Source organism: Rhea pennata, chromosome Z (assembly GCF_028389875.1).
Source record: "Rhea pennata isolate bPtePen1 chromosome Z, bPtePen1.pri, whole genome shotgun sequence".
NCBI classification, from domain to species: Eukaryota; Metazoa; Chordata; class Aves; order Rheiformes; family Rheidae; genus Rhea; species Rhea pennata.
This window is the reverse complement of record NC_084702.1, coordinates 44818252-44843825: the sequence shown is the minus strand read 5'-3', so window position 1 is coordinate 44843825 and position 25574 is coordinate 44818252. Positions and strand designations below refer to the sequence as shown.

At 37.4% G+C, this 25574-nt stretch overlaps 1 long non-coding RNA gene across 1 annotated transcript; it reads left to right on the top strand.

Moving 5' to 3' along the window:
* Positions 1–19640: 19640 nt before the first annotated feature.
* LOC134153235 (uncharacterized) lies at positions 19641–22594 on the top strand. Its single transcript, XR_009961136.1, has 3 exons — positions 19641–19658; positions 20710–20766; positions 22569–22594. It is a non-coding gene; the product is annotated as an uncharacterized LOC134153235 (long non-coding RNA).
* Positions 22595–25574: the final 2980 nt, after the last annotated feature.

Sequence of the window (25574 nt, the reverse complement as noted above, 5' to 3'; positions counted from 1 at the left end):
TCTTACTTGCTCACATGAGTAGTCATTTTGACCTCAGTTAGCTTATTAGTGTAAGAGCTCATATTTTGAAATATGTAACTGGAACACGAACACTTTCCTTCCTCCTGATTCCAGAATTCTTTGCTTTAAGTTCTTAGGTTCAGAAGTTTGTCTGGATCAACGTACTTTGTGCTTTTGAAGACCTGAAAGGGGTCGTAACAAAATTTGGTGCTCTGCAGTGAGAATAAGATCGTGATTACATCTCTGCGTAATATATATCTTTGCTGCTTGGTTTTGTTTTGTTTGCTCGCTAATATTTCCTTTTGAGAGTACAGCTACGAATATTGCATAAGGTAGCATGGGCGCAGTCTGTACAGGACTTAATATATAGATAATCCTACTCTTTCTGATTTATACCGTAGTCTCTTTCTTGTGTGTCCCATAATCTTATTTTCTCCTTTTTTGCAACTTTAGTAGACAGGACACTATGTTTTTTCTCTACAATGAAATCATTTTCTTCTTCTTTTCATTGCCAGACATAGATATAAACTGCTTTATTTTATTTTATCTTTTTAAGTTTATTTCTCGGTTAATAACTTCATACCTTTACACTTATTTTCCCAATATAAATCTAAAAGAGTCCAGACTCAGGTTAATAAGTTCAGACTCCTGTAACTTTTCAAGCTATTTCCTTGTTTGTAAACAAATTTCCATCCTTAACTACAGATGTAGTTTTATTTATTTAGTATTTTGTACTTATTTTTAGGTTATAAAGGGTTGTCTGTCTTGTTTCTTTTTCTTTTTCTAAGTGTATGGAAAAACAGTATTTTATGATGTAAAGACTACCCATTAATGAATAAATGGAAGTGGAGTGCAAATAGACTTGTGAGCAAAAACTTAAATATTGTTATTATTATGAAGCCCTGTCTGCAAAAAAATTATGACATATAAAAATGAAGTACTATGTATTATAAAATAGAACCATGAAACACTTCTACTTCTGGCAGGTTCTTTCTGATATGAAGAGAACAAAAGTGAATGCAGAATTGAAGGTGACAACATAAGAGTTTATCCAGTAACAGAAAAATGTCTCATATCTTCTTGCCATTTCTTAATCAGGCTGACAGGCCTTAATTCCTCTGCTCAGAGGAATAAGAAGTCATCTCCTGTGTGTTGCAATATGAAGAGTTTAGTATGCAAAATATACTCCATTTTCTTGTTGCTTGTCACCTCTCAGCCCTCATAGAAGAAAGTCTGAGATTCAGTTTGCAGAGCCCATAGAGCTGTGAATCAGTGCTGATCACCAGTTTTACACACGTTCAGTCAGAAAATTGCAGCTTTTATTTCTAAATTCAGATTTTCCAATATGATCCATTTCAATCAAGTTTTACAGTAGCACTCTATTTTCTTCCCTTAGATTCTCATCAATGTAGAGCTCCTACAATACACAACAGTTTTTGCATCACTGGAGGATTTATTTTAAAATCTAGTTGCCAAACTGTTTTTCTCTTCCTTAGAGAAATGTTCGTAAAGAAATGTGTCTGTAAATGACTAGGCTGTTCCTCAGACTTTATTATTATTATTCCCATTTCAATGGTATGTGCAAATTCTGTAAACTTGATTTTAATACTGTCATCTAGGGTACTTCACTGAGTAATTTGCAAACAATGAAAGAAAGCAGACCAAGCATTTATCTTTGGTTTTCCTTCCATTTCAAATTAACTGAGTTAAGTTTTTCTCCAGTCAACATTATATCTTTTTGTCCCAGAACCCATGAGTTGTGAAAAGAAGCTGACTAATCCCATTGCTTTCATTAAAGAAGCTGAGCTAATGTTTGGAAATACTGGAAACGTTGTGATTTCCTTGTCTCCTGCTTTCCAAATCTGGAAGTTCCCTGTGATTTCCTTTGTATCCGGCTTTCAAAATCTTTGGGAATGGGGATGTGAGAAAGAGAAGGTCCCGGTCTGTGTAAAGTTCCACTAGGAGCCTCGAATAGCCTTCTAGTGTCCTACTCGATGCTTCTGTGCAAGTATTAGCCACGTGCATACAAATGAGGTATTCTCATTCATCACTAGACCTTTAGAGGCCTTATTAATATAAGTAAAGGATATAATATACGCTATATAATAATATATGCTGTCTCTAACCCTTGACTGGTTTTAATTAATTAATTAAATACTTCTGGAGCACTCATCTAAAAAGTGGGGAAATTGCATTAAACTGACTGAGTGCTCAATGAGCTATTCTCCACTCACACGAAACTCCATGTCAAACAACTTAGCAGAATAGTGTGATAGGGGAGAGAAGGGTGAAAAAGAGAAAATAAACAGCATAATATGAAACAAGCAGCTATTGTTTCCGTAAAGAAAAATAGTGATGGTTTCAAGGCCTCCATTCTCATTTCATAGGGAGACAACTAGTAGCTCTGCTGGTTGCTTTGTACCGCATGTAGTCTTACCCCATTCATGGTAAGGTCCTGTAGCTGTATTATGTACCCAGCAAGGTCTCACACACCAGGTCTTCTTTTCCATTAGTTTTTCTGCTTCTTCAAGGACTTTTGCTCTTCAGAAAGAATACCACAACTCAGTCAGCTCTTCTTGACAGAAAGTACCATCTTCATCTCCTCTTATCTAGACACTTCTGCATGCTAAAGCTGCAAATTATTACATTGGAAATGTACTCATCCCAGGCACATTTTTAGCACCATTAACTTGCCCAGATTTGCACATAGTGCAAACATGCCCATAAAATATTACAAAACATAAATATGATGGAAACATAAAATGCAAATGAAACAAGTTTCGGTGACTGCTTTCACTCAGTTCCCCTTCTCTACACTAGACACCAACAGAGCTTTCTTCCAGTTTGGGTTTCAATCCCTGCTGGGCTCTCTGGGGATCAATATGCTTTGCCTTAGACCTCATCCACTAGGATTACATTTTAATATTTTTTATCACCATTTTACAGTTATAGAACTGAGGCACTGCAAAATAATACATTCAGTTCAAAGTCACTCAGAATTTGTGGCAGAGCGAAACAGTGAATCAGGGTTTCTTAGTCCACTATCTTAGCCAGAAGCTTATTGGCTATTTGACCATTTAATATGAACTATACTTCCTATCCGGAAACTAAATTTCAGCAGTAATGTGCCAAACTTAAGCTAGCAAGACTTAACCAAATGAGGTGCCTTAACTGAAAATTGGCATTTCTCCATTTTGGGTTTTCAAACCATTCTGAGATTGAGGACTCATTTTTAAAGTAAATACAGTGCCTAATACATTTTTTTCTCAGAGGCAGAAAGTTTGCCAAAGTGAAGAGCAGTTTAGGTAAACTAGATGAATTCAGATGAACAAATTAATTTGTCCTGTTAAAGTTACTGTATTATACAACCTAACTCTCAGTAAATTGTCTTTTAAAAGGGTTTCCTCAAGGTAGGACTAAGTCCTGCCCCTTGGCACTCACGAATGACATTCATTCATCTCACTGTTTGAAAACCTTTTCCCCCAGACTTTTGAAAGAAATAGAACATTTGAAGACAGTCATCATTTATGCCCCACTTGTACTGATTTTACTTTTCAGAAAATATCAAAACTAAAGAAAATATGTCAAATTCATACTTCTATTGTTCATCTTGCAGGTATCCTCCACATGAATGGAGGCTTTGTAATTTCAAAACTTAATTCTGGGGCCAGTAAGTCAAAGAAATCCAGAATCTTCAGGGAATAAGACTCAGTTTCAACTAAAATGTGCAAACTACATTTATTAAAATACAAATGATTGGATTTTTTTTTTCAAAGAAAGGGACTAATGTTTGGGTTAAGCCTCCTGTGGGAAGACCTAACTTCCACACTTACTATTTATGGGGATTTTCAAGCTCGATTTACTTACCTATTCAATACAGAAAGTAATTGTTATCCCATTCCTTTCATTATGTGATGCAAATGCTATCTCTGCAGTACAGAAATGCTTCTTCAAATTGGATGTCAGAATATAGGGTTTATTCCAGTAGTTTAAACATGCATTTAAGGGACCATTCATCTATTTTCAATGAACAAGCATTTTTCTGAGATTGTTTTCTCATTCAGTTTTAAAACAAATAATTATATGGAAGATAGAAATATGAGAGGAAGAAAATGAATATAGGGTGTAGCTGGATTATCTGTGATTACCTAGTTATTTCAAGCTTTCCTCCCATGTATTGATCTTTTGCTGAGGGGCAAATCCAATTCTTTGTATTACAGCTCGGTGTAGGTATGTGGAGTAGAGGGCCTCTGTGTCAGTTGTGGTGCAAGGTAAAAAAGATTCTCACTACTAATTTGCAAGAGGTGCTTTGCAGATGCTGGCCTATCAGGAGGAGGAGTATGCCTTCCTAAGGGATGCAATAAACTATTCTGATTAGGACATGCTATAAATTCTGGTCAGCTGGAAATCAGATTTCTCTGATATTTCTTAGACAAATCATGATGCAGGGCAAGGAGAAAAGAGCCAGGGAATTCAAAGCCAAAATGACTTTTTTGGGCAACTGAATATCACTAAGAGCAGCCCTGAGGCCAGCTCCAAGATGGAAGAAATGCAAATGTGTTTTGGAGTTTCTACTGTTTCCTCTGGCTCCCTATGGTCTACAAGAGAGGATGTCACTGTAGCACTCTCAGTGCTTTATTTGTGAATGGCTCCTGGCAGAACCTGTCGTTGGATAGGTGCAAATACAGTATATCAGAAAATATTGTACATGAGAGCTAGAAGACAGGGGACATGAGTTAGCCTTAATTCACTGAGATGCTGACATGGGAACAAGGGGCAAATTCACAACAGCTCCTATGCACTTACTCCTCCGGGTTTAAGGGATGAGATGAGACTGATGTGCTCTGCTTTTGTGGGCTGGTGAGATTCCAGATGTGTATAATTCACCTTTCTTTACCATTTATATTGGGATGACATTTCTTTACTTATTCTTTCCCCTTTTGACAGCCTCGTGATAGTCACAAATCACAGGCTTATGCTGTAGTTTACTGTTTGCATTGCTTGAATGTCTTTATCTTCAATAGAGGCTGCAATTACCTTTATGAATAAGCAAAGATATAGAGAACAAGAGCAGAGAGACTTTATTTCAATGCCACTACTGTGTCTGCTAACACTTTGAACTCCCAAACTTCCTTTGAATCTTAATGGAGTAGTACACAACATCTTTGCTACAAAGCAATTTTAGCTGTGGCTGACAGAAAAACCTTCATATGATGCAGATCCAGGCACTGCAAGAAAACGAACATGCAGAAGGAACTCTATTTATCCGCTCTATATTCTTGCATGAGAGTCATTAATACAGACTGGAAAGACATAAGCACTGAGCCCACAAACTGAGACAGGTGATCTGTAATAAATATCTATGCCTCTTCTTTGGAGGTGCTGAACGATCTCTGCCAGATGAGTTTGGAGACCTAAGGCTTTTTTTTTTTTTTTTTTTTTTTTTTTTTTTGTAAATAGCTCTGCTCAGTGTGATTGTCAGATCCATGACCTTCCATGATTAAGAAAATGTTAAGGAATGTTCCAGTTTCTGTCTTTGTCAAGTGGTGGGTAAATAATGGCTCAGACTTTTCTTGCTTGCCATCTACACTTCCCCACACATATTTATCTCTACCTTTGGCTGAAGGAGAAAGGCGCAGTATCTTATCTGCCCCTAAGAAAGTCAATTGACAAGGGATTTTTATGGTACACACGCGAAAAAATACCATCGATATATTAGGAGGGTAAAAAATCCTGAGCTGCAATAAAATTAAATGGAGTCTGTATCACCTCCTGCCCTGTCTCACTATTGACAAATAGGTTGGATCAGCTTAAATGGCCACTGGTGTCATCTCTATCTGCTTACTGTTCTTCAAGAAAAATGTCTTGCTGAGATAAATGATTGCTATCTCCTTCAGAAAGGCAGGGAAGAGAAAAAAAAGAAAAAAAAAACACGTTAAATCTTTTAAACTGCTGTAGGCAGTAGAATATCATATGGAAATTTTCTTAACCTCTTTTGAAAGTAGTGAAAATGCATGAATTTGAATGCTTATTCTGTAAGCAAGATAATTGACTATTTAGATTGAAGAACCTATTCTGAGAAATCTGTAGCTGCGAGAATGCTGATTCTGAAACAAAGAAGGTGTAAAGCAAAACTGCTCGGCGTTGTCAAAACAACCCTCTGTGTACTAATGACAAGGTCTGCTGGGGAAGTGTAGAATTATTTTTTGTCATTGTCTGTGGGGAATGCAGCTAAAGTGTGATATTTTTCCTCATTATCACTTCCAAACTCCTCTGCCCCCCCAATACAGTTTTTGAATGTTATATAGTACACAAAAAAATGAGGTGAAAAAAAATCCAATGTGCCTCTAGGCTCTCCTATATTAAAGGTGGTCTTAGGAGTCCTTCTTTGTAAAGGATGCACAGTAATTTCTGTGTCTTTCACCGCACCACCAATGTCACGTTTTATAAAAGGCGAGATGGGCTGGTAGATCTAGTGCTTGGCTTTTCACCTCTGTTAAACCTTTTTCACAACTGAGTTTTGTAGTCTCAACTCATTCCCTCCAGAAAGATGATAATCTTCATCTTTAAAACTGCTGTAGATAATTTAATGCTCTCAGCTGTTCTCTTTTTCTTACTGAAGGGAAAGATGGCGTAGAACTTTTCTAAGGATTATGATTGCTAAATTCCAAATAACTCCATGCATTTTTTCTTTTTATCATTTAAAAATAACCTTTCCCATTACCTGGGTAAACCTACAGACCATTTTTAGAAAATCTGCACTAACTCCCTTTAAATTGCTGTAACACCTTAAATAAAGAGATCACAAAATATTGCAGGAAGTATATATGGGGATTTATAGAACTGCTTCCTCCTTAACACAAATGAGGTAATACTTTTGTGAAACACACTTCAGAGTGCACCATGCATTACAATCTAGAATGGAAAATCTGGCACACTGTTAAGAAAACTGAAGACATAGTTTGAAAGAGTGATAAAACCTGAGCAAGCAGTGGTTGTTTTCCTTCCCCCCCCCCCCCTTTACTACAATATAAAATATGGGCTTTTTTTAGGATGAAAAGAGGTGTTTTGAGGTTCTGGAACATAGCAGAAAATCTGAGAGTTATACTAAAACCTCCATTTTGTATTGTAACTTCCATCACGAATTAGAAGTTCTGTTTTTTGTTATGTGCTCTAGGTCTTATATCAAACCTTGCTCAAGTTAAATTTATTAGTAAGTCTCTGTCAGAGACTTTAGCTATACTTCTGTGAAGAAGGCTGGATACTCAAACTGATTTATACATTTAAAACTTTGCTAAGCTAGAGATATGGTCATAATGCCATATTATTGGTTTTGTGTTAAGGGTCTGCCTTACTCTGGGCTTGTGCTGTGGGTGTGCCAGGTTCTCCCACCTGCAATTTCAGATCCTGTTTCTTTAGACTGGAGTGCCAAAGGCAAATAAATGCATGTAATGGGTCATGCTGCTGCCTGTGGACACCAGCAGTTGGTATTACTCTTAGCATCCTCTTTAAGAGCACAGTATTACTTTGATGCTTTCATCATATGCAAAACCATCTAAATGGTTCTATAACTTCTTATTAGATACTTTTTTATTTTAGTTCATGTGCTTCTGCTTTTCTAGGGAGAAAGGGAAACAGTATAAAAAGAAAGCATCCCTTCAAAGATAAAATAAAAAAATACAAACTGAGGAAAGTGAATAAATGTTCAGAGCAGATTTTGTACAAGGATTAGAATTAGATGCATATCCTTCTTTTACAGTCATTGAGAAAACAGATTTATTAGTTCCGAGGTGTGAATCAAATATAAATATTTAAGACTTTTAACTGTTTTATTTTGAACTTGTTAGTCAAGAAAGAACTATAAACATAATAAAAAAGGGGAGAAGGCTATAAAATTTGGAAGTGTTAGAGTTGGATTCCATGAGCAGTAGGAAACAGGTGGAGATGTAGAGTCTGGAAAGGCCAAAAAAGGCAGAACTTTTAAACTCTGATGCACATTTCACACAGGCTGAAGTGATTTCAACATAAGGTGATTCAGTACTGTTTCAACTTTCCAGTTTGTGCTTAATAAGATACTTTAAGAAAAAAGATAAAGTAATTTTACAAATAGTTGGTGAGACAAAATTGGAGACACCAGAAACTGTGTGTCTGTAGGGAAATTTTCCAAATGACAGCTTGGCCTCTTAGTGCTGGGATTGACCTTTTGATAGTGAAGGAAGGATGATAGGTAGACTGTGAATAAACAAATTAATCCAAAACTTTAAAATTCTGACAAATGTCTAAATGTAAATGAAGTTCATTTCTGGTGGAGTCTCAATTCAGTTCTTATTTCACGTGATCTCTTTTGCCCTTTCACAGAGAAAATGAAAATTATAAAAGAATGTAGTGGTTGAATTAAGCTTTTGCCACCTATATGGACTGTGTTTCTAGCAATCTGAAAAAAAAAGTTATATAAAGATGGTTCAATATATGTTCCTCAGTTCATGCTGAAATCACTAAGCATTAAAATGCCATTTCAATTGGATATATTGATAACATTTTGCTGTAGTAAAAGGGCATATGAAAAAATAGAGTATTTTTTAAAAATATTTTTGCATTGTGTTAAAGCATGTAGAGATTAATTCAGGAAGGCTCTTACATAAGTGTCTGAATTCAGTGGGATGTAAGCACTTTTCAAAAGCTTTGCTGAAGTATTGATTTGTGCAAGCAAATGGCATGAAAAGGAGCCCCACATTTCTCCCTGATTTTTGCATGCTATAGCTAGTGACCTTTTCTGAGTATAGCATAGACACATTTATGAGCTGTAAGATTTAAACATATAAATTCCCATTATTTGCACAAATGTGTGCATGGCTACATATCTTGTGAAACTAGCTTCTGCCTTTGTGTACTCTACAGGGAGAGGAGAAGATTAAAAGCGGAAATATTTATTTAATACTTTATTTTAAATAGTGAGTCTACTCATGTCAGATTATCTAACAAGATCTAAAAAGCGTGCTGTAATGGTACAATCAGTCATTCTGTCATTCTACAAGAAATGCTGTGACTGTCCTTTCTTCACAGCAGGAGGGTCCACAGTTTGTCACACGTACGCGTTACAGCGACGCTAATACTCCTTGGGTTTGCGGCTGCATGCATAATCTTGTTAAGAAATGTGCTGGAACCACTAGCCAGCCAACCGGGGAGAAAACCTCTCAAACAGGGTTAAAGGAACTGGTTTTGCAGGAACTAAAGTCAATAATTTGAAAGATAAATGGAGACTGACATCATTAACTCTGAAATGGCAGGAACGAGTTGGGACTGACTGTGACTCTGCTCAAAGTTTGCACAATGCCCATCAGCTGGGACTCAGGCACCAAACCCTGTTTTCTGCTTTGAGGAGCTTCTGAACAGGGTACTCAGGGAGCAACATTCAGAAATGTCCTTAGATGAAAGAAAGAGCAATTAAAGTCCTGTCAAAGCTGAATAGCTTTGAAGACATGGTAGATAACTAAAAAAGGTAAAAATGCGGCTTTATTCTGTTTCTTAAAGCAGTGTGCATGAACCAAAATGTCAAATCAGAAAGTTACTTTTTACTACAACTAGTTGTGAAACCACTGATGTTTTCAATAATTTAAAGTAAATTTGAGCAGAAGAAGATAACTGTGAATCCATATTACATTTCTGTGAGAAGTACTGTCTTACATCTAAGAATGATTACATGAGGAATAAGTTTTATACAAAGCAGAGGGGAAAGTGTAGAAGAGTTTTTAATTTTCTGAGCCCCAAAAGACAATTTTTCAATCCTTGATAAGAAATCCGGTCAGAGTTAAGTCTAGAGCAAAAGTGAGTGAAGCAGATACAGAAAAAAACTCCTCACCATTGTAGTGGCAAGCAAAGGAAGCCTCTCACTCTGCATAGAAGCTTATTAGATCTGGTCAAACCTCTGAAGACTGGAGAGAATCAAAAGTACTAGAAAAGAGATGTGAGAAAGAAAAAAACTGGAGTTGATGAAAAAGGGAAACACTGAACTGGAAGTGTTCGTGGAAGCAATCTGTTATTCTCGTGTCGGAGGGAAGTGGATGGCATCACTTTGCATGTGCTTGCAAGTGACTTTAGACTGACTGCGCAGAGATCAAGAGGATTCTTTATATGATAAGAGTGAGGCAAAGTGTGAATCCAGCTCAGAAGCCCCAGAGAAGATGAAGTATTTATTTGGATTAAAGTTAATATATGTTCATGAACAGATGTGATGCTAAAGTGAAAAGATGATACAACTGAAAGAACGCCTCCCTGCTTCAAAAAAATGTAGAAGAAAATTTAAGTGAAATTCCAGCTGATAGTGTTTATCTGCTTGCTTGTGAAGAGCTTGTACATTAATTATCTGGGGAAATTGCAAGCTAGAGTTACATAGTTATCATGGGGAGAAAAGTATCGAATATTGAGTTAAATATGTGACACGTCTTTGGTCTGATACATTCTCTGAAAGGAAAGGGGACTAAAAGTAATTGAGGAAAAGTTTGAGAGAGTTACAGAAGCTTCCAGCTGAATAGAAGTATAGTTAAATGAGCCCGTATACTGTGTGAGTACAACCCTTAGGAGAATTTGAATACTTTAAAGCAGATAGGTGCTAAAAGAAGATAGTGCTTTTTTACTTTGAAAATCATTATGTGAGTAGAAGAATTGGGTACAAATACACTTGTTCATCATTGTTGAAGAAAATGAATGGAAAACTTTATTCATCTATAAACATCAGATAACTACATAAACATATAAAGCTGAAACATTTAGCACTATCTATAATGGGGAAATTGTTGGTGAGATGGCAGCTGCGAGCTATTTCTCTACGGTCTATGGTTTATCAGCAGGGTTCTGAATAGTGCCATTAGAAAACATTGTATACATTCTATATCTCCTTGAGAGACTTCATTTTGTTATGTTACTGTTTGTGTTGTTTGGGGCTCTTGAATTATTTCACAGGAAAAAAAAAAAAAGAAAAAGGGCAATGTATTTCTGATTGCATAGAAAATTAATCTTCTGGTATGTGATAATTTGAATTAAGGTAAAACAGCAGAAGACTCAGAGAAGCTTCAAGCTACCACTCCTGTGTCAAAGCTAAGCAAGTGAAATATATATCATACATAATAGAGAGAACATATCTAGAAGTGTTAGCAGTATAGTAAGGTATGCTTAGAGATTAAATAGTACTGAAGTCATCAATTTTGCCTCAAGGAGTAAAAAAAGACATGAAGATTACTTGACAGGGTAAAAGTTAAGAAAAATTTGTGCTAATCAGCCATAAAATGCTACTGAAAAATGCACACTAAATATTAGCAATTAGGAATTAGTAACTGTAAATACTGAGGCAATAGATTTCTTTTAAAACTTTTTGGAAAGGAAAAACAGATTAAGGTTGTAGGTAAGGCTCTCACTTCTCTGAGACAGACTCGCTGAGAATACTACAGCCCATAGCAAGCATTTACATCAAAGCCATTTTAACTGACATGGAAATTATTGACAATTAGGATCAACAGTGTAGGAATTTCTAACAGTGTCTTTGTGTTTAAAGTGTTTCCACTGCAAGTTATTTTATAACAATAATTATAACAACATATAATTATTATAATAACTGCTGTTATTTTGTTCAACAGAAAATGAAAACCAAGAAGCCTTATACTGTGGCAGCCCAACATCAAAAGCACTGAGGACATGCAGACATACACAAGGACTGGTAAGGCAAAACGAAATGTTTGTTCTGAAAATAATGTGGTACATATCTAGACCGAAAACTGGGATTGCAACAGTAGTGTTTCACAAGAAACAGTCCTGTTGTCATATGAAGTTGTATGCACGCAGTGATGAAATAAAGGACCCTTTTGCACCAGAAGTAGAGGAACAAGCAATACTGCTTTGTGTGTTTGAAAATATCTCACAAAGACAGCAGAGTGGAACCCATCTCACACCAGTGGTGATGATATTCTATGAGAGATTGCAAAGCTTAGAGACTAATTAAATAAATTTTTGAATGGCTTCTGTATTATGTTGAATGTTAATTATAAGTTGTTATTATTATCTTTGGGGCAAGAAATTTCAAGAGTTTCTTGTAAGAACGTCTGTAAGTGGTGCAAAGACTCTGTTTTATAATGCTGGATTAGAACTCGGGCTTTAAATGAGGCAGATCTGAGAGCACTGAAGAACATAGACCTTTGGTCTTCTAATTCCCACTGAAATCACTGAGAGTTAGATATCTAAATATGTTTAGAGATCTGAGCCTAAATTTTTAGATTAATGCAAACACTGGAAGAGCATTTGATTTGGATATTATGTAGAGCAACATGCAACAGAATATTGATTTCCTTTCCCTAGAGCAACATAATCAAAGTAAACATCTCCAGTTAAAGCTCTTTCAAAATAAAAAATATTGACCTCTGCCATGGACTCATTCTGTGGCCTTATTGATTTAAAGGGTCCTATAAATTTTTCTACTAATTTATGAAGCAAGATAAATAGTAATTAAAAGTAATCTTCTCCACATGAATTTTCATATCTACTTACTAAATGTGATCCATGTCATTGTCACAATTCAGGTAGAAGGTAGTCTTATATATTTTTTTATGAATCCAGTGCAATGGGAAATGTGAACAAGTTTCAGTTATCGTATAAACATGAATTAATTTAAGCTTTGACAAGCTGTGCAACAAGCTTCATTGCTGTCTGGTTGAAGATTTAGTGTTTGGTGAATCTGAAGTAACATCATCAACCATTGTTACTCATTTGACTTGAAAACCCAGCTGACAACAGTGCTGCTATTGGCATGATATTTAAGTTGTAGTATGAAGGCCCTATCTCTGCTGAATGCAGCACCAAAGTTTTTAGCTGAACATGGAGTAGCATTTCTTTTTTTTTTTTCCTTGTTTTTTATTGCTCTTTGTCTTCCCTCTGGCTTCAAAGCTCTCTGCCTGTTCAACATTTGACATTAAGAAAGCAGGCTTTCAGCAGCTTTTAGAAGACTGCCAAATTTCATATCCATTACTTGCTTTCCATTTGATGCAAACTACTGAGTCAGTCATTACAATAAAATTCAAATTTTCAATTTGTATCTCCAGTGATTCTGAAAGACTTATTTGATTTATGGAGCTCATCTCTTTCAGTTCTGCTGGTACACTTGGTCCAAAATCTTGGAGGTGTTGGTAGTAGCATGTATCTTAAATTACTGCAAAAGAGACTTTACCTAGAATTCTACTATTCTCCTCTCTGGAACAGTTGTCACAGTGATGGAAATGGGTACTAAACAGGGCTGATTTTGTCTCTTTGAAATATAGTAATATTTTAGTCTTTTTTTTTTAAGTCTGAATTTTTCTTACATTTATTTTAATACTGAAAATCCTGAGGGAGAAACACTGCAGTCCTCATTCAGGAGAGACATTCATTTTCAGAATGAATAGGAAAAGCTGGATTTGAGGCAAATTCCTGGCTGTATTGAAGTCTGCAGGAGGATTTCCTTTGACCTGGAAAAGCTCTCTATGGATTGTGTTTTCCATTAATGACATCTGGATGGTATACTGTGCAATTATCTTTTCATGACTCAGAGTATACTGACTATATCTCCCCAAATCTTGAAAGTAGTATATTCTTGTATAGGGCTGTTCAGATAGTTCTACTGTGTCTCTATCCATTAAAGTACTGTACTTTCAAAAGTATACCATAAGGTTAGATACAATGTCCAGATTGTCACATAAATTGATTAATTTTGTCCCAGTTCTCATTTTCTCAACAATCTTTGTCTTATGAATGAATGAATATAATTTTACCCTAGGTTCTCTTTGCAATCTTAAGAGTGTCACAAGAATGGATTGGGTGTCGTTTTCTCTTCTTGTTACAGTCTTTGTCATGAGTTCTCACAGGCCTTTAGTGCTTGATATGTTCTCATTCTCATTACATATTCTCATTCCCATAACAAAGATTATAATGAGAGAAGAAAATGTCATAAAATTAATCCATTCTCATAACAGACTGTAATGAGGACAGAAAATGGAACAAAATTAATCCATTCTCATAACAATGTGAAGATTGTAATGAGAACAGAAAATGGCATGAAATTTATCCTTCTTGTGACAATCTTAAAATTGTACCAGGGCAGGAAAGGATACAAGATTAACTGGCCCCCAAGACAAAGGCTGGAGCTAGAACTGAGTACCTTAACAAAGTAATTCATTCCTGTGACAACACCTAAAGGTGTAATTCTGTGGTTGTGCGGAGATGCCATGTGTAAATCCCTAACCACTTTAAAGTCCCCTAAAACAGGTTGAGACTTATACCTTTGTTGCCACAGGAGACTAAAAAAATACATAACTTGTAACACTCGACCTTATGGTAAATATTCTGGTTCATGATTAGAAACAAGTCGTGTAAGTAACATCATTAGAATTTAAAGTACTTAAGTCCAATGTGCTGAACTCTGAAAACTCATTATTTTATATTGAAAAAGTAGGCTAAATACTTCAGGAGGTATTTTTGGCCATGGGGCCTTTTTTCGTATTGCATTAAAGCTTTAAATCATTTCATTTCTCACATATGTAGGGCTTCATTCACAAAAGGATTCAGACACTTAATGCCCTCTTTAAGCACCTCAGTCAAAAGTTCTGACCCACAGACCTCTCCTCTGCCCTTCCTTGTTGACATCTGGGAGTACCGAAAGGTTTCAGACAGTCTCAGTTTTCTGTTGGAGTAGCTTAGGGTATGCTTGTGGATGTGCCTGGGTCTTACCTTGACAGTCCCGAGGAGATCTGAGGATTGAATGGTACCTCCTCCCTCCTGCCCTGTTGACTGTCTGCTGATGCAGCACTCTGCTTGTGGTGGCTCTCCTTCCAGGGTGTCCAGCTTTCTCTCCCTCTGCGTAAAGAGACTAGACAGCTAACTCAGGTTGATAGATGCTGCTCTGGTAGAACAAAGTGAATAGTTAGGTAAGACAGCATTCAGTATGGCAGAGCACACATCCTTTGGGGGTACTTAGCTTATACTCTGGTCATGAAATGGCAATCGCTAAGAAAATGAGCATTTGCCAAACACTGCCTCTTAGGCGCATGAGCACGCTTTAAAAACAGGAAGGAAATATTTTTTAATCATAATTTATACCGCATTCAAATTAAAATACTCTCCATGTCTTATCACAATTTAGTAATCTATTCTGCTATTTTGTTTTAAAAACACCTAGCATTCTTTTTTAAATTCTGACTCTTTTTTCTCCACTTTATGAATATTCTGGACAAAATATTCAACTCATTATAATCCTCTATGATTTTCTTGAAAGTAATTGTCTTTATGTGGCCTCATGCATGAAAATGAAGCCATTGTCTTTGACTCCTATCTATTCCATTTGATAGGGTACACTCTCTTAGTGAGCTATTAATGTATCTTCTGTTGTCCCCTGTGTATTGATCTATCCAAGACAGAGCTGTGGTGTTGAACTCCCAGTAGCTTTTATTTTTACCATGACAAACATGCACCATTACAGCTGGGAATTTTTATTCAATGCAGTGTTTTCTGAAAAATGTGACCATAGATGTTTTCCAATCACTTAACTCCCAAGCATTTTCACCCTGTATGGTACTGGGTATATAATTGTGTAGCATAAGTGAAGGCTAACTATTCTTATTCAAACTTACATGCCTCATAATATAACCAGTACTTTCTTCATTAACCTATGTAAATTAGAGTAGTAATAAGCAAAGAGAGTTACAGAAACTGTAGTGAGTCATTTCTTCTTTGTGTTATTTTTCCTCCATTCAGGCTTGCATTTTCTTTTAGACTGGCTTAAATTTGAAAAGCATTCAGAGTTACCTCTGAAATTTGAAAAATAATCCTGCATGTTTCCCAATACTTTTCCCTGCAGGAACAGTTCCTTGTTCACACTGTTAGCCTTTCACACTCCTTCTTGTCCCCTCAGGTCAAAAACATTGTTCAGTAAAGCCCGTGGGAGTTTCTTCCCTATGCCTTGTCTTTGCTTACCTGAAATGTGAGCTCACTGAGGTGGAGTCCACTTGCTTTATCTATACCTAAATATCTAAGTATCTAAAGTACCATATACATGTGTTTATTTTTCAGAAGCTCTCACTGTTTAGCAGGCCTCAAGCAGTAATATTTGCTAGCTCTTCCTTCACCTGTGAGGTCTAAAAACCGTAAGTCCTTCAAAACTTTCATTTGCTATTGAACTATACATTTCCAGTAAACGGAATACCTAGTGCTTGGTTGAAAAAGGGAGCGAGAATAAAATGGCTGAACCTTAGTCCAGAAATGTATTGTAGTAATGATTTTAAAGGGTGTATAATCTAGAAGTGACTGAGGTTTGTAACAGTTCCATCTGGTTTTAGTTATTTTTCACCAAATTTCAGTCATGGGATGCTTTCCAACTGGAGAATTCCTATAAGCCCCCTGATAGTAAATTTTATGTACTTTGTACACAAATTACTAAGAAATTGTAATGGCTTCTTTGTGATATGGATCTTAAAAATTCCTTTGGTGTTTTATAGATGTATTGCTAAAATGGATAGTATACAAACAATGAGTTACTTCATCTAATTCAGATTTCAATGGACCAGGCAAAGTTCTAATGAATGTGTTCTATGTAAATACATGTTTCATAAATGATATGGGTATAATCTGGGATGTAGTTTAGAATGTCACTTTATACAACCTTACAAAATGGAGTAGGAACTGGTAACCCACAGCAACCATTGCTGTCTTTCTTCTCATGTTTTATCATTATTTCTTTGTAAACTGTTGGCCAACGCACACTCTTACAAGTGAGAAAAGAACTATTTTTGAGTTCTGAAGCTATTTGGCTGCAGAACTTTCCCCTCTGCCAGCCAGCCTGCACTGACTCAGTGCAAGTCACATCCTACCAGTAAAATATTCATTTAACTGTAGACAGTTCATGACTTATTTATGAATAGGTATGTTTTTATAGGGTGCAGAATTAACTCTCCTCTCTGTAGCAAACAGATGCTAAAAAGGAAAGGTAGGCAGTGACTTCAGTGACCTATGCAACTGTCAGTCAGTGCATATAAATACCTTACTTTTTTACTTCTCACAGTAATAGAGTATTTGACATTTGTTTGCACTTTATTCTATAACCCAAAAGGTATGGGAGTGGTTGGAAAGACAATGAAATTAAATATTCTCTGTAATAGTGTGTATGTATGGCTTTTTGTTATATATTTAAAGTAACTATCTTGGCATTTTTCCCCAGCAAAGTATTTTTTTTTCCCTTAATCAGCCTCCCTAGTTTAAAAACTGCAATACAATGAGAAGCCCAAGGCTGTGTTATACAGCCAAAGCTTTTATATTTTGGGCAGCTGAATCATGATGAACAATATAAGTGCACAAAATAATTAAATTACATTTTTAGAATGTTTTATGCTAAAATGATCTTCCTTGGCCAGGTCACTTGCTGGCCAACTAAATGAGAATTTATTTTCAAGTTTTAAACAAAATGTAGAAAGTTTCACATTTTCTAAAGAAGATGATGAACTCAATATGTTTTTGGCATCAGCCACAGTTACAAAAAAGAAAAGGAAGGTCCTAGGAGCCCAATCAGTCCTTAATGTCCTAGATTTATATTGCAGCTTTGTATTATCCCAGAATCCATGCAGCATTAATTCAGAATGCTGTTGACCTGTGGGTATGGAATAAATCTGAGACAGGCAGAATTTACGCACACAGATCAATCTCACAGAACGAGCCCAGTATTTCTGACGTATTTGGGATGCACTGGCCTCACCCCATTGAAGCCAGTATGTGACCCTGGAGTGGCTATTTCTCTGGGAATCTGGGATAGTGAACACCAAACTGTTCAACTATGTTGCCTGAAAATGGCTTTGGCTCTAAGATAAATTATTACAATTGGCAAAATCTAGCAAAACCGATGGTTTACTGTCAAAACCTTATCTGCATTACTGTAATAGGCAGGGGCTGGAACAAATGGATGATGAAAAGATTCAGAGGACAGCTCAGTATGGATGTTCTCACGTATTGTGTTCACTTTTGATCTGAAAATAAGGCCAAAAGCCCTTTTCAAGGATTCAAAAATTCTTGTCCAGTTTCTTCTATATGTTTATGCCCAGGGCCAGATTACCCCCTCCGTTCTTTGTGCAGCTTTGTGACAGTATAAGGCCATGCTGGGCTTGAGAGAGGAGAGAGGAATTCTTCCTTCGAAGACATAGCATAAGCTGTAGTGCTAGGAAGCACATGCTTCCTGAACGGTCCCTTGGGATGCGGTAATACCCTGACCCAGCCACAGCTGTTCTGTCGGGGAAGGGACAACAAGAATAAGGCTCCCAGACCTGTTCTTTCTCCTTTTTTTTTTTTTTTTAATCAGCAATATCATACAGTATTTATCTGTCAAGTGCAAGCTTGCCCTGTCCATGTCCCAGGTGACCAAAAACCATGAAAAATCATAGAATCATAGAATCAGTAAGGTTGGAAGGGACCTCTGGAGATCATCTAGTCCAACCTCCCCACTCAGCAGGGTCAGCTAGAGCATGTTAGACAGGGTTGCATCCAGGCGGGTCTTGAAGATCTCCAGAGAAGGAGACTCCACAACCTCTCTGGGCAACCTGTGCCAGTGCTCCATCACTCTCACAGGGAAGAAATTCCCCCTCACATTCAGGCGGAACTTCCTGTGGTTCAATTTCTGCCCATTGCCTCTAGTCCTGTCACACAGGACAACTGAAAACAGTTTGGCTGTACTGCACCTATAGCTACCAGGTGACGATACCTGCAACAAGCTGGCATAGGGAAGAGGAAGCAGAGAGGTCCTTCTCTGCTCCCATCCCTCACAGCTTCACAGGGATGCAAGCTGGATTTTATTCCAGTTTTCAAGCAGAGGCTTGATTCACCGTTTTCTGTAAACACCTGATTCACCATTTCTATTTTCCATATTGGAATGAAATCAACACTTTCTAATTGCTTAAGAAGGAGATAATGAGTTCTACAAAAATTATTTTTATATTACATGAATTCCTATTTACCTGTTATAACTAGCGGACTGTTATTACTTAGGAATTAGAGTTGCTCACTCGGTAGTTATTGATCTGCTTTCTGGTTTGATGAGAGGTCTGTGCTAAGCTGTGAGAGGAAGCGAAAGCCCCACAGGCCTGATCTCAGCGGGATATGCCTCTGCCTTTCCCAAAGCTGTGAGTTTGCCCCGACCCCCTGTTCAACAGGTAGTGGTGAAATTTCAACCTCTGCATGACCTTTTCTGAAGCCTGGGGATACTCATATCCAGGATTTTGGTTTGCATCCAGCTCTAATCCTATTATTTGTTTCAGCTATTCAAAGCTCATCCATCAAATAGCTATTTAAAATGTGTTTTTATGAATAAATCAGTTTCCTACAGAGATGCAGGGATTGGACTGAATTCTGTATCATTCTGTTTATATCTCTATATATGTGTTAGGATTGAATCGAAAATTACAGTTTGGCCAGCTGATCCTGTCTGCTGCCTGCTTGCTTGTTGCTTTAGATACATCCATTGCTCTTCTTAATTAATTTCAGAAGCTGCAGAGCACAGAACCTGCAAAGAAGCACTCACCTTTTAACCCGGTCACTAGAAAAGGGACTGATGCCCGAGGAGGGAAGAGTAAGGGAGAGGACAACTACACTACTGCATACACTGACAGGTCTTCCGTAATTTATGGTACTTTGTTCTCAGTTTTAGGGACAGTAGTGCTGTCTTTTCGAGTTATTTATTTAGTGTACTTTAACACTGTCATGCTGATAGCAAGATATCTGCGACCTGTGAGTGCACTTTGAAAACCAGATTCTCAGCTCCCTGTAAATCTCCCAATTTCCAGTGATTCAAAGAGGATGAAGACTTACCTCATGCAGAAAGGAAAAAAAAATAGTCTTTCTTTCTCATTAATTTCTCCCAGCTATACAGGATTCACCAGTCATGAAAAAGTGTGCCGTGATTCCTGTGCTAGAAGTCACTGGGAGAGGCAGCTTCAGGCAGGGTTTTTGTTCAGCTAGTGATTTCTAGAGGTTTCATGACTGGGAAACCAAAGAGATTTTATAGAATTACTCATTTCTCCTGGATATAAGGACCTGGAGCCACTTTCCAGAAGATGATGGCAGACGTGCAACGTGACCAACACAATTCAGTTTTCTAACTGACTGATTGAAAAGAGAGGAGGGCACGTTCTTGCGCACAGCTGAAAATCCATTAGATACCTGTCTGCATATTTAGGCACCAAAACAATGCCTTCAGTCAGTTGCTTCTTCTCTGTAGAGTGCTATAGGACCGGTCTTTCCTTGTTTTCAAAGGAGTTTAAATGGGGTAGTATTTAATATTATTGTAGACATATTTCTTGCCATTTCCTGAAGTATTTAGAAAGCTGCTGAATCATTTCCAAAGAAAGTTTGCCTGTGTAGTAAAGACATTGCTTCAGACAACATTTATGCATTTTTTTTCCTCTTCCTTTTGATTTGAGGAGGGTAATGGAGCTATAGTTCAAGTGTGTCTGAGTGTCTCTCTCTCTGTTCACCTTATTTGAGATGCAAATTGGACGCTTAGAAATGTCGCTCCTTTGGTTCAGTTTACGTGAGGGCAAACTAAAAAGGAATGAGATCCTCAGATCTTTGCAAATTTATTTGTTGACCACCCCAATGTTTAATTAAATATTTTTATGCAATATCTTTACCCAGATCTAAAAATTTCAATTGTCTTTTCAGATGGGTTTCTGATTTGACCTCAGTATTACAGCTGCACAGACAGGAACAAAGATGCCAGTAAGTCGAAATATCGGTAAATTGTTAAGGACCTCCTGGGCTCTCAGTTTCAGTCTAACTATGGATGACATAATCTTAATTTTTGTAAAATGAAATAAAGCTCTTTGTGGTTATGTTCTGCCGATCAATTATAATGTTGGCAGTGGGATTAGTGGTAAGAATCAACCTTTAACACCAGCTTTTAACATGGTGTTACCTGAAATATCCACCCACCCACAAATCATATAGTTCCTACAGCTAGCCTACAGTTATGATTCCAGCATTTCCTGTGACAGTCTGAGGTAACTGTTGGTAAAGATTTGATTTTTAATGGTGCTGCTTTTAACTCTGCTCTCTGCAAAACCCTTGCAAGTTAAGTTAAAAATAGCACTGCCATATGGATTGTTAACCTGAAGGTCGTAATAACGCCCGCTTTCCGGATAGCACGACACAAGATTTTTTTTCCTTTTGCAACAATAACTAAAAGTGTTGAAAAGGTTTAGAATCACTGTGATGAGATGCATACAAACCTGCTTCAAGCCATATGATTGTCTGTTTTAAAAGAGGAGAGAACTTTAAAATCTGGCTGTTCTCCTCAGCTGTGCAGAGAGGCAGCAAATTTGCGTATAAATTCAGCTTTGCACTTCCATTGCACACCAGATTGCAGGACACAGTTTCCCAGTTGGAAAGGCTCATTATTGGGCACATAACATTTGGGACTGCTAAAACCCACCTTGTCCTGGAGGTATGTTTTCCTAGCAGTGCTACGATTATCAGAAACCCTTCATTACCCAATTAGATATGTTCAAGATTAACTGCGACTGCTGATACTCACAGACTTGCTGTATTATTTTCCTTTATTTTGTCCTTAGAATAATGAAATGATAAAGAAAAAGAGGAATCCTTTATACTATATGGCTGTCACAGAAAAGTCAGCCTGGCTATGAAGTAAAAGAGCAAACCGATAAGGAGCAGCCGAATAAAGAGTAATATTTAATTCAGATGTTAAGCCAAGGAGCATTTGTCAGCATTTACATAAAAGAATGCTATAAACTTGAAGGCTGACAACTAACAGAATTTATATATTCTCAAGTACCTGGTAGACTGAAAGCTTTAATCTATTTCAGTTAGTAGGAGCTGGTGAGAAAAGAATATTCTCCTGTCTTTACCTGTATACACAGAAGCATTTCGTTCAAAATATTTAAAGCTAGAAAAAAACCACCCTGTTCATCGCAGGGCACTGTAGGCAAGTAGGATGGATCTCTCTGGGTTAACTGGCTCAGCATCAGCATTAGGAGATAAAAAATAAAATAGAACTATAGTGTTAAGTGAATGAAAAATAGCAATTTGTGTTTATCTCAAATTAGCTTTGAATTAATTGTTCCAAAATTTCAATTGATTAATTAGATAATCCCATTAAGAGAAGCATATCAACTGAAAGCAAAATTTGAAAGTTTATTCAAGGTGAGGTAATTCTGCTGGAAAATAAAGTAAAGAAATATACAAAGTGTAGAACCTTCTAAAAAATTTCAGCCTTAGCTAGATGTTGAAAACCAAGTCTGAATTTGTCCTACCTTAAATTTGATCTATTTTAATGTTAAGCAGTAGGCTACTTGCTGTGGAACTACATATTTTATTTTGTTTAAATGCACCATTATTCTAATTCAAATTGCCTTGCCTAGTTTCTTCCAAGCAATATGGCAGAAAGACTGAAAGAAAAGGGAGTGCTGTTTCAGAAACATATGTATTCTTCTAGTTTTGGTCCAAACAAGAATGTCTGCCAGTGCCAGAACTCTTTATTCAGCTACTCTTTAACTTCCCAGCCAGGCTGACTTTTCTGCAGCGCGATGGATGTGGAAGATAAGCATCTCCATGCAATTACGCCATCCTGCTCCATTCCAGCACGCAGTGAGAGATGGAGCTGAGACACCAACGTGACATCCAAGGCTCAGGACAGCAGCCATGGGGCACCATCGTCAGGAGCCTGTAGCTCGGTTATGAGGGCGCTACCCTCAGGTGTTGGCAAGGAGCCTACCCACCGCCTGCCTCCCACACAGAGCTTTGCTCCGACCAAAGCAGATTCACGATGAGAAGAATCGCTCTCAGTTGTTTGACCTGTTCTCTCAGCCCCTCCTGATCTACAACTCACTTCCCCAGAAGAAGAAAACCTTTATTTTCCTGCTCTAGCAAAGTGGATGCCTCAGACCATATTCATTTGCAGGGGTATGCAGGTAATTCCTTATTTTTTCTCAGATTTCCTATGCTGAGAAGGATGAGGATAAATGCTAATAATGAGAAGTTTCAACAAATCAGCCAGCCTGCATTTGCTGCAATGTGGAAGCCGCAGCCACCTGCGTGCCAAGCACAGGCTACCTCAAGAAGCAGTCACAAAACAGACGCACACAAAATCAGCGAATACTGTTTTTCAAAGTTCCTTGAGAAGAAAAGCAAAGATCATAAATAGAGGAGCAGGTTTTTATTATTTCAGACGCCTATATCTAGTGTAAGTATCAGGGTGGGTATCATTTGGCCAGATGAGCTGCACAGTGAGAAACAAATCTTATTTCATTTGATCCAAACTATGGAATATAATATTGTGAAGCTCTGAAATAATTGTGGATGTTAAAAATGGCAACAATAAGTTAGTTTTCAAATTACAGCCCTCAAGAAAAATTATGTGATGTGGAATGAAGGAAATACTGTGTAAAGCAAATTATTAAGCTTTAGAACCCTCATATATTAAAGTCTCTCTGTTGTGCCATGAAAGACTTGGTATTAGGTAAGCCCCATATAGTGTGATTGAATGTGTTCAAAGAAGAGCTGAAAATGACGATAAAAAGGATGAACTGGGAATAAAGACTGAATGTGAAAACTTTCTGTAAAATTGAATTGTGCCAAAGTATTGTTACTTAAAGAAAAGGTGAAAAAGAGACAAAATAAGGATAAAATAGGGATATATATAAAAATCAAACTAAAACAGTCCTGATGATAGAGAGGAGTGCATGGCAATCGATAAAAATTACACTTTATATTCATTCAAGGATGGGAGAGATCCAATTAACGTTTGGCCTCATAAAAAAGGTTTAAAATCAAGATTTCATTCTCATTGAATGAAAGAGTTTTCATATAGTTCTACCAGAGAGGATTTAATAAATACCCTTTGCATGGATATTAGTGGAATATACCGGTTGCTAAGATACTGCAAAACAATTTAAAAAAAAAAATTCCTGTTGTTAAGTGTTTGCTGGTCTGCGGTGCACTGGTAGATCGGTTATGGGTGCACAGAGCCAGCGAGTGCTTGTGAAGTCTTTTGCAGACCGTTCGTGCATGTGTGCAGGGATAAGCACAGTAACTCTTTCAGGCTGCGCATGGCAGAAGGCTCTCATTGTCTTTCCCCAGCAGTTCATAATTTGCAAGTTTGAAGCAGATTCTGGCCTTTGAGAAATTAATATAATACTTGAAACATTCAGAATTGATTTGCATCTAATAGGTATGTTCTTAACCGTCTTTTTTCAATCTCTGGCAAACAGGGAGGGGAAGCGGATTTGGGGATGAATAATAAAACTAAGTTACAGTCCTTTAACCACCTCTCATTACGTGTGACAACACTCGTATCAAAGCCTATTGCAGTTAAATCGTGAAGAGTATCAAGTGCTGCAGTAAGATAAAATACAAAAAAATAGAGTTACTGTTTCTGTTATCTATTAGATATAATAAATAAACAAAAGCAGGACTATTCCTTATGTGTCTGTCTTATAATTTCATTGTGCACTAGGAGGTCATTTTCAGTAAGTCTGTTTTTGCTGCCAGGCTGAATTTTATCTATTTCCTTTTGATTCCCCATTATTAAAGTATCTGAGCACTTCACAAAATCTATACAGCCTCAGAACAACCTTATGAGGTAGGAAACTGTTATCATCACCCTTGTTAAGGGGAAAGAGCACTTATCAAGTTAATTGGGAGTAGGCTCAAATGCTTAGTATCGATTCATCTTTTTGGTAGGAATAGGAACTAGACACGTGGGAAAATGTCTCTTTTTTAAGTATGACTTATTTTGCCCTTTTTGTTTTCTTTCTTCCCAGTTATCCGTAGATGGTTTTAAAAATAGGTGCACACCTAGATGTAGAATGACCTATATCAGGGAAACTACTTAGCTTTTGGCACTTAGCAGCTGCTGCTGCTGCTGGACCGTGGCAGCCTCCATATACGCGCGATTTGATTTCTGACGCAGTGCGTGACGTGGTGACGTCAGGACGAAGCTCTGGCACGTGGACCTCTACTGGAAGCAGGTCTAACGAGAGGCCACCAGCTCAGCTTGTCCGTCAGCCCCGGGCAGCACTGCTGCGGGAAGGCGGACGATGTCCTCACACCGTGCCCCTGCAACGCATCCTCCTCCTCGCCTTCCTGCTTTATTTCCATGTATCGCTGCCTGGGCAGGCAGCTAGTTCCTTTCAGCGAGGAGCTGGTCTTTACGCTTTGTCCCCTAGACCAGGAGGACATAAGGAGATGCTTCTAAGCCTGGCTAGACCTCAGGATTTGCTTCAAATTATTCTGTGATTGCCTGAAAGAGAAATGAGATAGACTATTTTCTTAATATGAACCAAAACAGGGGGTTTTGTGCTGAATGTATATGACTTGATTTCGCAGTTGCAGCACAACTTCTGAAAACATATTTTTCTTATGAAGCATGTATTTTATTGTTCTTGTGAGTTCATCACTCCTAAGGGCAACATTTTACAAGAACTGAAAATATCCGAAGCCAAAGAAAACAGGAAAGGAATTTCTGGAAGAAAAAATTGCCTCCATGACTTTCTCCAACTTTGGGACCC